At 45.2% G+C, this 15,338-nt stretch overlaps 1 protein-coding gene and 1 pseudogene across 1 annotated transcript in view; one reads left to right on the forward strand and one right to left on the reverse strand.

Annotated features, from left to right (window-relative positions):
• The window catches only part of LOC124789000 (octopamine receptor Oamb-like), a 596,669-nt gene that overhangs the window by 24,154 nt on the left and 557,177 nt on the right, over positions 1-15,338 (reverse strand). The gene's annotated exons all lie outside the window — the stretch shown is intronic.
• Positions 4,715-4,832, forward strand: LOC124790258 (annotated as a pseudogene).

A 15,338-nucleotide genomic window follows, 5' to 3' on the forward strand; every position in this document is an offset into this window, starting at 1 on the left:
GGGTCTGGGAGATACGCATATACACACGCAAATAAGAACATTAATTTTTATCATATGTATTGATTAACTGGCCAAGTATTGTTCTTTATTCCACATCCTCACGATGAGTAAGATGTGAACACTCCCACCCTCCAAAATGACAACAGCCTAGTTCTAATTCGGGAGGACGACGGTTCAATCCCGCGTCCGGCCATCCTGATTTAGGTTTTCCGTGATTTCCCTAAATCGCTCGAGGCAAATGCCGGGATGGTTCCTTTCAAAGGGCACGGCCGACATCCTTTCCCGTCCTTCCCTAATCCGATGAGACCGATGACCTCTCTGTCTGGTCTCCTTCCCCAACACAACCAACCAACCAACCTAGTTCTAAGGGCTGCACGCTTGTTTGACGGAAACTCAGGCATTCTATCGCAACTTCCCTGGTCACTTAAATCATCCAGTCTTCACGTCGTATCTGTGACACTCTGGTTCAGCTAGTGGGGCGTAGCTGCCGACATCCCCCCATTAGGTATTTTTGTGGTATCTAAGAGCTGCGACGACCTTAGCTGTAAATGGTATTCCTGAAGAAACCGTGAAGCTGAGGCCGTTACGAAAGATAGAGGGAATGTGTTTCATAGGGATGATTACTTTTTGGTCCAATATCCTTAAGTAAGGGAGAAGTCGCATAGGGTAGCCACGTGGTCTAGGGCGCCTTGCCACGGTTCGAGCGGCTGCCCGCGTCGGAGTTTCAAGTCCTCCCTCGGGCACAGGTGTGTGTGTTGTCCTTTGCGTAAGTTAGTTTAAGTTATATTAAGAGGTGTGTAAGCCTAGGCACCGATGATCTCAACAGTTTGGTCCCATAGGAACTTACAAAAAATTTCCAACATTTTTAAGTAAGGGAGAGCCAGGCGAAGTGGCCTTGGCGGGCGAAGTGGCCATGTCTGGAAAAGTGACTACTGGTGTCCCGGGAGCTATGAGGTACCTGCATCGCATCAGAAATGCTTCAACTTATTTTCCCTCGGCGGCCCTGTCACCCCATGAAGTCTAACCTGTCTGCTGTGCTGCTCCTTACAGTTGCATAATTTTTGTGGATTTTAGTTATGCTGATGTAAGGTAAGTGGTCATTTTGGTCAGCGTTTAATAAACACTCACAGACATGGGGTGGTAGTACTAGCGGTGGAGCTTGTCAGAGGCACAGGGAAAACTGCACAGTCGTTGTCGTAATGCGAAAACAGGAGTGATTTATCTGACTTCGAAGAGGCATGATCACTGGCTTTCGGGACAAGGGCGGAAGCATTTACCAAATGAATAAATCTATAAACTATCCGCGTGTATCCGCAGTTAAAGTATACCGTGCATGATAATATGGCGCTATCCACAGCTGCAACTGTGGGAAAGCATAGGCCGTAGGTGAGACGGGTGAACGGCTGCTGCGAAGATGTGCTTGGGTGAATAGACATGCAACGATTGAGCAGCTGACACATAGAAAAACTAAAGGGTTATCAACAGTGTCTTCTGGACGACCGTTAAGGAACCGTTGCTGCGTATGGGCCTCCGCGACGAAGGGTGGAGTTTGCACTTCAGTACCGTAAATGGACACCCACTGAATGGTGACAGATGGCCATTTCATATTAGTGACGTATAATGTTTCGTAGGTCAGGTGGCCGTTGGCGTGTACGGCGTGAAGCGTCTGAAAACAAAGTACCTGCAAAAATCTTCGGAAGAGTCCAGGACGGAGGAAGGAGCGTTATGGTCTGGAAAATGTTATCGCGACACTCCCTCGGTGATCTCAGCATTCTGTAAATCTCAGTGTATCAACATAATTATACATCCATCCCTGGGGACTACTTCCACCCCTACACCAAATTTGTTTTTCCTCAGCACGACGGCATCTACCAGCAGGACAGTACAACGTGTCACACGGCTTGTGCGTGCGTGGTTCCAAGAGTAACAGGATGAGTTTGCCGCAGACCTCTGGATATAAAGCCAATCGAGAATCTGTGGTACCACCTCTATCGGGTTGTTCGCGCCTCTAATCATCATCCGAGACACATAGCGCAGCTGACCAAGGCACTCCTGTCAATGCCTTCCAGTACCACCCTGTCTCTCTTCGTGCACGTGTCGCAGCGGACCGCTCTGCAGAAGGTGTTTAGTCAGGCTTTTGACAGGTGTTCACATTGATGAGACTGGACAGTGTTTATCTAAGTCTACATTACACACGCAGATGTACTCTCCTCATCACCAGGTACTTCGTCCACATCGTCTAAAATATAGACTGTATGTCCCGGTTTAAGACTGGTGGAAGTTGGGAAAAATTCATATGTCTTTGTACTTTCCATAATATCTTATATTTTCCTCGTGATCCCTACGTCAGACATGCCAACGTGGAGGCGGAAGAATTGTATCGCTTTTTTTTTATACACAACAGAGTTCAGTCACAATAAAGCCGCTTTTTTCGAAAAATTCACTATTTAAATCACTGCACATTTCCACTATATTTACGTATATGCTGTACTGACTTGTTACGATCGCTGCAGCATGCCTCTGAATTCCTTCTATGTCTGCTTGATAGATACTCAGACTAGAGGGAGTCCTACAGAACTGATGGTACTAGCATCTCTATGCAATATTCTTTTCAGTGCTTCCCTTCAAGCAAATTGAGTTTTTTGTACAGCTCACATTGGAGTAATTACTTTTTTATTAGTCTCTCTCTAAAAATAAATAAAAGAGAGAGAAATCACAAAGGTTATCCTTGAGAATTCTCCTGCGTTTCTGGGATACTGAACAATATTCTACGAGTTTTATAAGCAATCTCCTTTCCAGACCGATTTCATTTTCTCTGCGTCTTGCCAATGAACTGAAGTCTGGCACCTACTTCACGTACCGCTGAGTCTATAATTACGACCATTCCATAAACTGTTATACCCAGGTATTTGTATGAGTTCCTGATCCCTGTCTTGAATCACTGATATTGTAATCCACATATATTAGAAAAACGAATATACACTATGCGATCAAAAGTATCCGGACACCTGGTTGAAAATGACTTACAATTTCGTGGCGCCGTCCATCGGTAATACTGGAATTCAGTATGGTGTGGGCCCACCTTTAGCCCTGATGACAGCTTCCACTCTCGCAGGCATGCGTTCAATCAGGTGCTGGAAGGTTTCTTGGGAATTGGCAGCCCGGTCTTCACGGAGTGCTGCACTGAGGAGAGGTATCGATGTCGGTTGGTGAGGCCTCGCACGAAGTCGGCGTTCCAAACCATTCCAAAGGTGTTCTATAGGATTCAGCTCAGTATTCTGTGTAGGCCAGCCCATTACAGGGACGTTACTGTTGTGTAACCACTCCGCTACTGGCCGTGCATTAAGAACAAGTGCTCGATCGTGTTGAAAGATGCAATACCCATCCCCGAATTGCTCTTCAACAGTGGGAAGCAAGAAGGTGCTTAAAACATCAATGTAGGCCTTTGCTGTGATAGTGACACGCAAAACAACAAGGGATGCAAGCCTCCTCCGTGAAAAACACGATCACACCGTAACACCATCGTCTCCGAATTTTAGTGTTGCCACTACGCACGCTGGCAGATGACGTTCATCGGGCATCCGCCATACCCACACCCTGCCATCGGATCGCCACATCGTGTACCGTGATTCGTCACGCTACACAACGTTCTTCCACTGTTCAATCGTCCGATGTTTACGCTCCTTACAACAAGCGAGGCGTTGTTTGGCATTTACCGGCGTGATGTGTGGCTTATGAGCAGCCGCTTGACCATGAAATCCAAGTTTTCTCATCTCCCGCCAGACTCACATAGTACTTGCAGTGGATCCTGATGCAGTTTGGAATTCCTGTCTGATGGTCTAGATAGATGTCTGCCTATTACACATTACGACTCTCTTCAACTGTCGGTGGTCTCTGTCAGTCAACAAACGAGGTCGGCCTTTACGCTTTAGTGCTGTATGTGTCCCTTCATGTTTCCACTTCACTATCACATAGTAACAGTGGACCTAGAGATGTTTAGGAGTGTGGAAATCTCACGTACAGACGTATGACAGAAGTGACACCCAAACACCTGACCACGTTCGAAGTCCTTGAGTTCTGTGGAGCGTTCCATTCTACTCTCACGACGTCTAATGACTACTGAGGTTGCTGATATGGAGTACCTGGCAGTAGGTGGCAGCGCAATGCACCTAATAAGATAAACGAATGTTATTGGGTGTGTCTCGATACTTTAGATTACATTGTGTATGTATAGAGTATATTATTTATATATATATATATATATATATATATATATATATATATATATATATATATATGTGTGTGTGTGTGTGTGTGTGTGTGTGTGTATGTATACACCGTATCTCCTCCTGTACCAAACTTGGCGAACGTATCTCTTATTGTGCGGAAATCATATACCTGCCTCTCAAAGGAGTGGGGGTGAAAAGACAGTGTAGCCCATTCTGCAAGAATATCCATACTCTCTTCATCCAATATTTGAGAACGAAAGCACTTGGTGACCTGCAACAAATTTTGCACATAATTTCAAACCGTTGCGAAACTTTTCCGTGCTTACAACCTCCGCAAAATCATAAAAGGAAAGAAAGTTGGCGCTAAGGACATTTTCGCTGTTCACCCATTAAAACTGCCGCATGACGCAAGATGTTTTAATTTATTACTTCTGCACTGCTAAATGCATTAGTGACAAATGTTGCAGACAGTAGTCAGACATACCGCCAACGGCCTTGCCGCAGTGGTAACACGGGTTCCCGTCATATCACCGAAGTTAAGCGCTGTTGGGCTGGGCTAGCACTTAGATGGGTGACCATCCGGTCTGCCGAGCGCTGTTGGCAAGCGGAGTGCACTCAGCCCTTCTGAGGCAAACTGAGGAGCTACTTGATTGAGAAGTAACGGCTCCCGTCTCGTATACTGACATAAGGCCGGGAGATCGGTGTGCTGACCACATGCCCCTCCATTTGCGCATCCAATGACGTCTGTGGGTGAGGGTGACACGGCGGCCAGTCGGTACCATTGGGCCTTCATGGCCTGCTCGGACGGAGTTTTAGTTTTTAGTTTTAGTCAGACATACCAATGAATGTCACAGCTAAATTATTGTACGATACATAGTTCACGAGATATGACGTCACAGACACTGAGATACGTGAAAAACAGGCATATCATGCATCATCTTTTAATTTATTTCACCTTTGCTACTAACTCTATACGCAACACATTTCGCATACACTATAAAAGTATACCACTGGATGTGACTGAAAAATTATATTCCTGTACGTTACGTACACTGTCGGAATGAAATCGCAACCCGAAAAATGTAATTAATGTAGAATAATGAAATTTCGGGAACACATTTGTCTAAGTAATATATTTAATTGATTAACATTGTTAAGATCGTAAGATTATGTAAGCTCGAGATAAGCCACTGAAAATGTGAAACGCGGGTACATTAATAATCAGTGTAAACGCCAGAATGTTGAATGAAAGCATGGAAACGTGTATGCACTGTGTCTCTGGATAGTGGTGCCCTCTCTGGAGGTATTTGTACATGAGGGACAGTGGTCAGTGGGTCACCCCTCCAAGGGCACCTAACGGTACTCCCGCCGAGGCGAGGGAGAGATTTGGCAGTGGTGAATGGGCTGTGGTCCACCGGCTGTGCTTACCCCGTGGCGGCGCGAGCCATGTAAACGGCAAAGATGTATATTTCGGTTAACTTACCTACGAATAACAAGTGATTAATCGAACCAGCATCCAGTCCTCTTCAATTCATGGTCCTCCAGCACATTTACGTTTCCGTCTGCGGATGCTAACATTTTGGTCCTCACATTTTGGTCCTCCTGCTTCCTGCAATTCCCACTCACTGTAACTGCTGCTTCTGCTGTTGCCTGCCACCGCTAGCTTTCCATGATGGACGAAGTATTGAGAAAGAAATATGTAAGGGCACGCTCGTTGGCGAAAGCAAGCCTCACACGCCTTGTTAAAGTTTGCAAAAGAATTCGATGTAACAGGCAAATCGGACACTTTGGAAATTACTGTCGGGCTACGACAGTTGCCAAAGATCGTGGAGAAGTAGGAAGACGCGCAGTCACAGTTGCTTCATATCGGAAACATGTGCACAACGTCTCAGACTTCAAAGGTGGCACAGCAGAGCACCGATTCAAGGAATAGGTGCAACTCGCTCAGAAGCAAAACACTGTGTCTCTATACTAGTGGGCTCCTGTGTAAGGAGCTTTATGTATCTGTCGAATGCTTACTTTTGCCAAAGATAACTGACACCTTGCCTGAACAAATAATTGATCCCAGTACGTGGCTATTCGCCCGTACACGTCTCCAAAGGCGTGGTTCACCATTGTCAACTATCGTCCGTGGTGCAGCACAGTTACGACGGTGCCGGTTTTGGATAGCTCTATTTTGCCGTGCACGGCATAAATTAACCACGGCGTCACGCAAACTGTTTACAGTATTAGCTAATCCAGAAATGCTTCCACCCTTGGCCAGAAAGCCAATTATCACGCCCTTTAGGACATCAGATAAATCATTCAGTTTCCGCATTACGACAACGGCTCGACAAGCTTTATACGCCCACCACTCCCAGTGCCGTCACCTGTCGTCTGTGAGTTGGTATCGCAATTTCACGACTAACATAGGCGATGGTAAGATTAATGTAACTGGATGGTGTATTTTACCTTGTTACTCTTTTTTAAAAATATAAACTACTCTTATCAATACTGTGTTTAAAGTATAGTACTGACACATACTTTCAGTAATTATCACACGTATTTGGATCAGCACCATGGGTAAAGGACTGGTTTCACATTAGCTGTGGTTCAAATGGCTCTGAGCACTATGGGACTTAACATCTGAGGTCGTCAGTCCCCTAGAACTTAGAATTACTTAAATCTAACTAACCTAAGGACATCACACCCATTCATGCACGAGGCAGGATTCGAACCTGCGACCGTAGCAGCAGCGTGGTTCCAGACTGAAGTGCGTAGAACTGCACGGCCACACCGTCCGGCTACAATAACTATGACAGAAGAAAAATATTTTGGGAACATTTGCTAAAGAATAAGTTTTGGCCTGCGGGAGTGGCCGATCGGTTCTAGGCACTTCAGTCTGGAACCGCGCTGCTGCTACGGTCGCAGGTTCGAATCCTGCCTCGGGCATGGATGTGTGTGATGTCCTTAGGTTAGTTAGGTCTAAGTAGCTCTAAGTTCTAGGGAACTGATGACATCAGATGTTAAGTCCTATAGTTCTCAGAGCCATTTGAACCATTTTGAATATTTTTTGATATTTTTCCTTGGGATGACATGATGATAGTAGTAGGTATCTGTCTGATACCAACAATCACTAGACAAAATGAAAGTGCAATTTTAGACCAAAGCAATTCTTTTTTATTTCAGACTGTCTCGATATTATGTCCCTAATAGCACTGGTGTAAACTAGACATTAACATCTTAGCCTAGTAACATTCAACCTCATTCTCCTACAGTTAGTTCTTAACTCTTCCGACGCTCATTTTTACCTTATACGCCCGCATTTGCTGATCATACTTCACTTTTACACACTAATACACGATATAACAAAACTGAACTAGTGTGAGAACTATCTTTCTCCACGTAATTTAAAATAATTTCTTCCTCAAGCCGAGTACTGATCTCACAAAGTTCCCTAAAATAACTTTGCCTTTTCCCCCTTCCCAGCACTTGGAAGACGCAGCCCAGCCCAGGGTGAGCTTCAGAGAGCGTCCTCTCGTCCGCACTCCCGTGGGAACGGAAGCCGGCAGCTGTCTGCTTTGACGCCCACCATTGCCGCCGCCTCCCAGCTCCTGCCGGGGCTCTGTGGACGTGATTAAAGGAAGCGTAAAACGCGCCTCACACGCCGCTCACTTCGTCCCACCCCTCAGGCACACCGAAATTTTCGTGCGGGCTCAGGGGCGCCGGCGGCGTGCGCCATCTAGCGCCCAGCGCTTCTGCCCAGCTCGAAACACAGTGCAGTGCTACTTGCTGTGTGCAGCCTAGACGAGACAACGCCGATGGCTGGCTCCGAATCGTTCTCTTTTTTAGCTTCGTTAGCCAAAAATTGCAATAGCCAACATACACACAATCACTAGAGTACAATTTGCTGTTGCCGAGGATTCTGAGTTTGAATTTAGCGGGAAATAAATACACTACTGGCCATTAAAATGGCTACACCAAGAAGAAATGCAGATGATAAACGGGTATTCATTGGACAATTATATTAGACTAGAACTGACATGTGATTACATTTTCACGCAATTTGGGTACATAGGTCCTGAGAAATCAGTACCCAGAACAACCACCTCTGGCCGTAATAACGGCCTTGATACGCCTGGGCATTGAGTCAATCAGAGCTTGGATGGCGTGTGCAGGTACAGCTGCCCATGCAGCTTCAACACGATACAGCAGTTCATCAAGAGTAATGACTGGCGTATTGTGACGAGCCAGTTTCCCGGCCACCATTGACCAGACGTTTTCAATTGGTAGAGATCTGGCTAATGTGCTGGCCAGGGCAGCAGTCGAACATTTTCTGTATCCAGAAAGGCCCGTACAGGACCTGCAACATGCGGTCGTGCATTATCCTGCTGAAATGTAGGGTTTCGCAGGGATCGTATGAAGGGTAGAGCCACTGGTCGTAACACATCTGAAATGGAACTTCCACTGTTCAAAGTGCCGTCAATGCGAACAAGAGGTGACCGAGATGTGTAACCAATGGCACACCATACCATCACGCCGGGTGATACGCCAGTATGGCGATGACGAAAAGACATTTCCAATGTGCGTTCACCGCGATGTCGCCAAACACGGGTGGGACCATCATGATGCTGTAAACAGCACCTGGATTCATCCGAAAAAATGACGTCTTGCCATTCGTGCACCGAGGTTCGTAGTCGAGTACGCCATCGCAGGCGCTCCTGTCTGTGATGCAACGTCAAGGGTAACCGCAGCCATGGTCTCCGAGCTCATAGTCCATGCTGCTGCAAACGACGTCGAACTGTTCGTGCAGATGGTTGTTGTGTTGCAAACGTCCCCATCTGTTGCCTCAGGGATCTAGACGTGGCTGCACGATCCGTTACAGCCATGCGGATAAGGTGCCTGTCATTTCGACTGCTAGTGATACGAGGCCGTTGGGATCCAGCACGGCGTTCCGTATTACCCTCCTAAACCCACCGATTCCATATTCTGCTAACAGTCAATGGATCGCGCCCAACCCGAGCAGCAATGGCGCGATACGATAAACCGCAATCGCGATAGGCTACAATCCGACCTTTATCAAAGTCGGAAACGTGATGGTACGCGTTTCTCCTCCTTACACGAGGCATCACAACAACGTTTCACCAGGCAACGCCGGTCAACTGCTGTTTGTGTATGAGAAATCGGTTGGAAACTTTCCTCTTCTCAGCACGTTGTCGGTCTCGCCACCGGCGCCAACCTTGTGTGAATGCTCTGAAAAGCTAATCATTTGCATATCACAGCATCTTCTTCCTGTCGGTTAACTTTCGCGTCTGTTGCACGTCGTCTGCGTGGTGTAGCAATTTTAATGGCCAGTAGTGTAGTTCCTTGTAATGTGTTACTGAAGCATCATGCAAAGAAACACACTGTTGGCCACTAAAACTGCAAAATTACGACATGCAACAAACTGCAGAGTGTGGAGTGGGCTCACAAATGATAGGTGGAAGCACTAGCAGTGGAGGGTATGCACAGCGTTTCGGGGGATGCGGGAAACAGTGCAGTTGTCGTCGTAATACAGATACGGAGCGATTTATCTGACATCCAAATGGGGATAATCTTTGGCTATCGGACTAACCGTGAAAGCGTTTACAAAACGGCGAAGCCGTAAACTGTTCGCTTGTTGACGTGGTTAAAGTATACGTGCATGATAAAATAGTGCTATTCGAACTTGGCAGCGACCCACAGATGACAAGGATGGCGGCTGTAGAGAATGTACGGACGAACAGACGTGCAACTGTTGAGCAACTGATCGCTCTGACGGAAGAAAAAGGAAATGAGACTACGAACAATGTCTCATCAACGAATGTTCAACTGCTTAAGGGCTTCCGCAGGCGATGAAGGCTCTAAATTTCACGTCAGTATCGTAAGTGGACATCCTCTGAGTGGCGACAGGTGACCTTTCCCGATGATTCGTGTTTTATGCACCATGGAACAGATGGTCGTTGGCTGTGTACAGCTTGAGACTTTTGAAAGCAAACACCCTGCAACAATCGCTGGAAAACTCAAGGCTCAAGGAGGAAGCTTTATGATCTGGGGAATTCCCTGTTGGTCTCTTGTTCTGAAATACACACTGGATCAAAACAAGTATGCTTCTATTCTTGGGGACTATATCAGCTCCTACATACAGTTCGTTTTTCCTCAGCATGGTGGCATCTACCAGCAGAACAATGCAATGTATCACACAGCTCGCGGTGTAGCAAACAGAGAATCTGTGGGGCCACTTCAGTCATGATATTCACATCATCGATCCTCAACCGAGAAACCTAGTGCAGCTGACCAAAGCACTGGATTCAGAATTCCTTCATATCTGTATCAGTAGCTTGTAGAACCTCACTGACGCTCTTCCAGCATGTCTGAGCTGCTAAAAGTGGTTGTTTAGGCTTTTGACATGTACTCACATTAATGTGATTGGTTCGTATATATGTGAGGAAAGATTAAACAGTGGGCATGTGACTAAAAAATCGCATTTGAATGTTGCCCTCAGAGAAGACCGTAACATTCCTCATGCGAAAAGTACAAACGTGTACCAGCAAATGCCATAATATCACAGAATTAGGTTCATGGCCTACTGAGACAGCAGTTTACTGTTCACATTGGTTGTTACGTGAATACGCAGTCGATGGTAACAGAAGGTCCATACTGAATGCCACGCTGAATCCCAAGAGCCCAATCTAACTAGTAACTGAGAGGAACAACACCCTGCCATGTGGATTTGTATAGTCACGCCACATATCTCGAACTTGGAAATGAGATTCTTTAGAGCAAGAAAAGTAGGCCTATTGACAAGAACGGCGCAACGAGGTCTGGAGCACCCAAGACTGCCAGCATGGCTAACATTGCTACACCATCCGTTGATGCAAGCAGACAGAGATGCGCTGAAAATGGTGCGCCCACAGACAGTAGTGGACCATGCTGTATTTTCAGACATCATAGTTCTGTACACATTAACTCAATGGACGCATCCGTGTCGATTCGAGAAGAGCGAACGTTTCCAATTTGCATTTGTCGTTACCATATGAGACGCTTTATGGTGTGGGGTGCCATTTGGTTCACAACATGACGACTTTAATCATTAGGCGTTACATTTCTAAAGTGTTCAAAAGGGTGGCTGTATCCTGTCTTTGAAATCTCCATGACATTATCTGTCAAGGAGACGATGCAAGATTGCATTTGCCGGTACTGTAGTGGTTTTCCCCAATACAAAAAGTGTTCAGCACTCGCCAGACAATACAATTGATGATTTGTGGCGTAGGGTTGAAGCAGTATCGCATACAAGCCTAGCTCAGTCCAGTTCGAGGCCCAAACGCGTTAGAACCGATTTTGATGCCGAAGGTGGTCGATCGTGTACTACGTTTCCCACCGAGTATATCCCCAAAGCATCTACAAAATTCCAATCAGGTATTCTTCGAACCATATTAATATGCACAACAAGTACAGTTTCATTACCTACTATCCTTCATAGTGCTGCAATATTTTGTTACCCAGCATTGGAGATTGGCATTGGACGAAAAGAAATATATTCTAGTACCGATCAGGAAATGAAACAATTTCTCACCATGTCAGAGAATTTGGCCTTGCATCCAGTCATGTAAAATATGAGCTCTCTCAAGACTGCATCTGCATCCAGAAGAATACAAACCACTCTGAAGTGCATGTCAGATGGCATTTCTTATTGTATCATGTACATTAGGGTCTCTATCAGTTTCAGATGCATTAAGAGCGAGGTAAGAACAACGTCTTAAATGCTGGTTCCACTGTATTTATTGCAGTCTTACATTGGTATTTATATACCACCAGTTTGTAGCGTTTGCTGTTTATTCCTAGTTACTCATTTAATACTATACAGTATCCAGGTCAGAGGTATACACAAACATTTACTTATAACGCAAGAACTCCATATTTTCTGTTATTGGGTAAACACAAAACAGACAGATACATTCGCCAAGATGCGATCCTCATCATTTCATGGCCAGCTCTGAGTCACATGACATATACACGTCAGTGACAAGTTACACATATCTGAGCATGTTGCAGACCGAACAGTGCAGTTCCATGTTTAAGACGGCGTCTTTATGCGATTATTAAGGGCCCTAAAACGAGCCTATCTTGCATTTCTAAAATCTGAATATGCATACATCAAAATTAACGTAATTTCGCTATCGTGCTACACTACATGCAAAGTAGGTAATCGGATTCTGCATACCAATATGTACACAATGGGGAGTGGGATGCTTGCATAATGCAATCCTGTTCATTTCAGGTAGGAGACGAGTGAGAACCTGTGAACAGTTTTGGGCTGTGGGGAGGCCATCCACTCACTGTAGCAGGAGGTTGGACACCTGGTCACTGGGAATTGTGGACAGAGTCCTGATCCGTGGCTGGTGGCTTTCTCTTTTGATGTCGAACCTCAGTGACCAGAGCAAAGGACACTCGCTATTTTTACAGTGGCTGGGGCAGTTTTCTCATGAAAGCCCCCATGTTTTGGGCAGGAGCGCACAGCTTGGCGTCATAGCTGTGCTACTACCTGGGGTGATTCAGGGAAATAGTCGCTGAGCTCCATGGGAAAGCCGACAAAAGGCGCCACATGTCAGACTCTAATTACCATATGCCGTTGGCACCAGCCGCCAGGAATATCCTCACTAAGAGTCCTAGTGGAGGCTATGAAAGGCTGCTAGACTGTTACAGCAGCACACGTTTGCAGTCACCATTGGGAAATGTGGGGAAGGAATGAATGGTATGTGCTTACGTTGATGGAGAATGGTAGTAGGAGTCCAGACGAATTTGTTTTAATGCCGTAAGTGGTGTAAGCTTTTGCTATTGACATTGATTGGGGAGGTGGTTACTGATCGCTGCAGGAGTTGGTCGCATAATTGCCAGCCTTGCTGGAGAGTAATTTCTTTCACAGTTCCATTTGCCCAGCCAACCGGACAAACACTTAGTTTATTTCATGCTCGCACTTTGATTGGTCTCCAATGCAGAGCCCATCTCCATGCAGCAGCAGTCCACGAATAGCAGCCATCATCAACACGCTGCCTTGCGCTGTACTGTCTGTAACATACGCAACTCCGGTCTGCAGAATTTCAGTTGATTCTGTAGAACAACTCTGCCTCCTTAGCCTCCTTAGGTGACACTGTGGTACAGCATCCGATTACCGACTTGTTTGTCAATATTATACATTTCAACTCTTTGCTTGTCTTTCTCGCTGGCCTGGGGTGGCCGAGCGGTTCTAGGCGCTACAGTCCGGAAGCGCGTGATCGCTACGTCGCAGGTTCGAATCCTGCCTCGGGCATGGATGTGTGTGGTGTCCTTAGGTTAGTTACGTTTAAGTAGTCCTAAGTTCTAGGGGATTGATGACCTTAGAAGTTAAGTCCTATAGTGCTCAGAGCCATTTGAACCATTTTTTTCTCTTTCTCTTGCCAGAGAAGCACATTAGATTCCATGCAGTGTTGTTCATGTTAGGTTCTGCCAACGTCACTATCAAATGAGGACTGTTTACATGTTTGGTTAATGTTAATATACACGATTGTTCCTTGTAGAAATTCATGATCCGTGTTGTTTTCTATTTAAAGAAAATGAATGTAATTTTAAATTGTTAGGATGGCGTTTACTTGTTATACAGACACACTCGCCAGAATCTTTTCCCATTATCATTTTGTAGGAGAATTTTGATACATTAATTTAAAGAAAATTATATGAGAGGCTAGCCACCCCATATAATAGTTACATCTGGGTCATTATAAGACTTGAAAGGTGGCTACACTGAGTCACAGCGCCAGAGATTGAGCCAAAGAGTATTATTCAGCCGCCTCCACTGGCAGTGCTTGTTCAGAAGTTGCTGTGGGCAGTGGTAGATCAGAAGTTGCCGTGGGAGTGCTTGTTGAGGCGATGTTGATAGCAGTACTAGTTGTGAGTATGTCGTGTGCAGTTGTTCTGATGGTCTAGACAGCCGATGCTGTTCGATTGGGGATGTTTTTTTTTATTACTTCAGTGTAAATGGTGCTTAAAATACCTTGTCTTATTGAGGAAGAACCGTCTCAGATGTATACGTTGAATCACACTTCCACACACAGAACAGTTACACTTGTGCTTTGTTGCTTCGTAGTTTTTGTTTCGTAGCTTTTATAGTTGCTGGGGACTTAATTAATTAATTGTGTTAATGAAAATTTCCTTTCATTCTTTGTTGTTATTCTATGCAGTCAGATTGCGGAGTAATACTAGTCAGGGCCAACCGGTTACGAGACTTCGTAGCCGGACAAACAGCGACTAAAAACTAAAAATATTTGCATTATATTTAATTAAGCCCCCGTGCAGACTGTATTACACACTTTGTGCAGATTCAATATAATTCCACTTGGGGGTGATTTACGTAACATCGTGATTCTGCCCCCTGTCCTGCATATCAGTTAAGGATCCCACGATAGCAAAAAAAAATAGCTAGTTTCAATATTGGCGATCCTGCCAGGATTCGAACCTCGAATCTTCTGTTACAGTCTAGTTTCATTTTCTCTCCCTCATCAGTTACCTGATTTTTTAAATTTAGATCTATGGTACATTTCAATTGGTGGCGCTTCTATGCTATCCTTATGCTTCATTTATCTTTTATTTAGCGAGTTACGTTCCATTGTGACTCAAGGTTCTGTGGTTTCTGCACTGCATTCATGATGATTGTCATAAATCAGTGTTGTGAACAGTGTCGTGAACTTGTGTAAGATATCTTTGTGGGTATGTTCTATTCTTGGAGAGGGAAAGTTTCTTTGATTATTTTCCTGAGAAAGGAATTGTAGATTATTAAATACATTCTTCCTTGAATTGGTGTCTATGTTGTACTGTTATTCAGTTTTGAATGCTGACAAGGAGTAAGGTGTGGTTGTTAAGGGAAGGAAATGTACAAATTCTAATTACGTAAGAGAGCAATTCGACACCAGGGACTGGCAATGATATGGTGTACGGGAATATGGAGCAGATAGGTCCAGATGCCAGTGTTTTTCACTGTTCTGAGATTGATCATGATCTGGGAACACACTGAATTCAAGATAATACGGATTCCATTGAGCTACGCTGTAGGGAACCTACTGAATCCATTTTAACAAT

The sequence above is a fragment of the Schistocerca piceifrons genome, chromosome 3 (assembly GCF_021461385.2).
Source record: "Schistocerca piceifrons isolate TAMUIC-IGC-003096 chromosome 3, iqSchPice1.1, whole genome shotgun sequence".
NCBI lineage: Eukaryota > Metazoa > Arthropoda > Insecta > Orthoptera > Acrididae > Schistocerca > Schistocerca piceifrons.